The 2,529-nt window shown below is 40.3% G+C and overlaps 1 pseudogene; it reads left to right on the top strand.

The window, feature by feature from the left end:
- The first annotated feature begins 1,297 nt into the window (after positions 1 to 1,297).
- LOC102485878 (peptidyl-tRNA hydrolase 2, mitochondrial-like) lies at positions 1,298 to 2,255 on the top strand (annotated as a pseudogene).
- Positions 2,256 to 2,529: the final 274 nt, after the last annotated feature.

Below are 2,529 nucleotides of genomic sequence, written 5' to 3'. Positions count from 1 at the left end.
TAAGCTCCACAAGAATAGGGACAAGGACTGCTTTCATCATTATCAGCATTAAGACCAAGGAACGTGGGGAAGTGACATTCACAACACAAAGTGGTTGGCTATATGATTTTGTTGATATGGTTGATATTTAAGTTTTATTTGTTTCTTCAATGAGCTAGAGACTAAAAAAGTCTTTACACCATGATCTACCACTAGTCCATGTCAGCTCAGGTCATGGGCACACACATATGTGTACATCTGCCCCTCATGCTCAGGGAGACCTAGAACTCAAACCCAGGGCCATCTCCACTAGGTTTAATTGTGCTGCCCCTGCATTACTTCCTGGCCTCCCCAAGAAGGTCGAAATGGAGATATAAGTGAAGGGGTCATTAGCAAATGGGTGATATTGAGACTATGAGGCAGTTAGTATTACACAGGGAGAAGGCATAAAGGTGAGAAGAAGTAAAGCAATGTATTATTGGCTATGCTGTATGTTTGACACGTGACTATGGCACTGCATGACAGAGAATCACTAAATTCTAAGATTAAGTATCCTAATCTAGAAAATGAGCCCAAACCTTACTTACAAGATTACTGAGGTTTAAAGTAAAATTTGTGAAAGTGTTTTATATAAAGAAAAATTCTGGATATATAAGTTTAAAAATATAATGCACATAGGTGCTGTAGATGTACATAGAATAAAATCTGGGTCCAGCCTGGTGGCACAACTGGTAGCAAGTCAAACCCCACTGTTATAAGCCACATGGCTGACTGCAGGTTGAGATTCCTGAGTCAGCTTGAAAACATGCCAGATGCACGTGCTTATGGCCAAGATTCTGATGAACCAGAGGACTAGAGAAAGAAGATCACAGAATGACAAGACCTTGTCAAAAGTGCTTCTTTCCTGGGAACCAGCAGTTAGCATAATGGCTATGTCGCTGGACTCCCACATAGTCGACCGCGGTTCGCGTCCCAGACACGGTGGCTTAAAATTTACACTGGGCATGTATGCATGCCCAAGATCCCGAGAGGAGGATGGAGGAGAAGGCATTGTGGTGTGACCATTCCCCCTGTGGGGTGATTTCTTGCTTTCTGTCTCTATGTCTCTCTCTGTCTGGCGAGCGCACGCACCCTATAGCAAAAAAATCTCTCCAAAAAAAAAAAAAAGTGCTTCTTTCTTCTCTCTTCTCCCTTCTATATGTGTGCATGTGCTTTCTATCATGAATAAAACAAACTTAAAAATGAAAAACTCTTGGACAGTTTTGCTGCCCACAAGCAAAGAAGAGAAAGGCACGAATGAGGAGGAGAGGTACTCTAGATGGTCTCCAAATCCTCGATTATGGAATATTTGGCTCCTCTTTGTACACTTAGTGTGGCTGCTGGAATTGCTTGCAGCATATGGCTGGATTGAGATGTCTGAGAATGCTTTGGGATATTCCCCAAAAGCTTGACAAGTGAGACAGACCCAGAGACCGGAACTGAACCAAGCATCTTGGAGAAAGTGAGGAGTGTAAAATAATTTTTGTGGTTTGAAATTAATTAAAGATAGAAAAAGGAAAAGTGGCTGTCCAGTGCCCCCTTTTATATGTGTGTGTGTGTATATATATATATATACATATATATATATACACACATATATATACATAATGTATGAATAATATATATACATATTCATATATGTGTTTTATATACATATATTATATATACATACATGTAATAATATATACATATTTATATGTGCATATATATATATATAATTCATACATTAAATTGCTATACATCATTTAGATTGTGAAGAGACTTTATCCAGCATGATATACACCTCAGTCCAGCCCAGTCGAGACCATCATATACATCCTTGTCAACAGATAATAAAACTTATCTGTGTCCCATAAGTGTCTTACCTCTCCATTTTCCCCCCAAATTTTCAATGCTCTTCCCTTCTCACAATCTCTTTCCACTTTGTCTCTAGTGTCCATTACATAGAATACTATTCAGCCTATGCTATTACTTCTGCCTACAAGCAAATTCAAAGAGAAATCAGAAATGCTCAAACAGTAAGAACACTGTAGCCAGCCCAAATGGTGGTCAAAATCCTTGATGAAGAAATGCTGAAGGAATTATTGATCCATGCAAAAATGCTGGGACTGACCATGGCTATAATTCAAGATGCTGGACATACTCAGATTCTCACAGGCTCTCATTCAGTCCTAGAAGTTGGGCAACGACCAGCAGATATAATTGACAAAGTCAGTGGGAATCTAAAACTTGACTAGGTCGACTTTTGTGTGCTGATGATCCTTCCATCACAAGTGTTTAAAGTCTATCACATAGTAACAGCTGAAACTGAATTTCTCAGCCAGCAGCTGGTAAAGAGGTTAGGTAGCTGTATCGCACATGGCTGATTGTGTGGCTAGAGTCCAGGACCCAGCAGCTTGAGAAACATGCTGGGTGCATGTGCATGCATGCCCAAAATCTGAGAGGAGAATGGAGGAAAAGGGATTGAGGCGTGGTTGTTCCCTCTGGGGAGGGGGGATGATTTCTCATTTT

The sequence above is a fragment of the Tupaia chinensis genome, unplaced genomic scaffold (genome assembly GCF_000334495.1).
Source record: "Tupaia chinensis unplaced genomic scaffold, TupChi_1.0 Scaffold144145_2, whole genome shotgun sequence".
Taxonomy (NCBI): Eukaryota; Metazoa; Chordata; class Mammalia; order Scandentia; family Tupaiidae; genus Tupaia; species Tupaia belangeri.
This window is presented reverse-complemented; position numbering and strand designations above follow the sequence as displayed.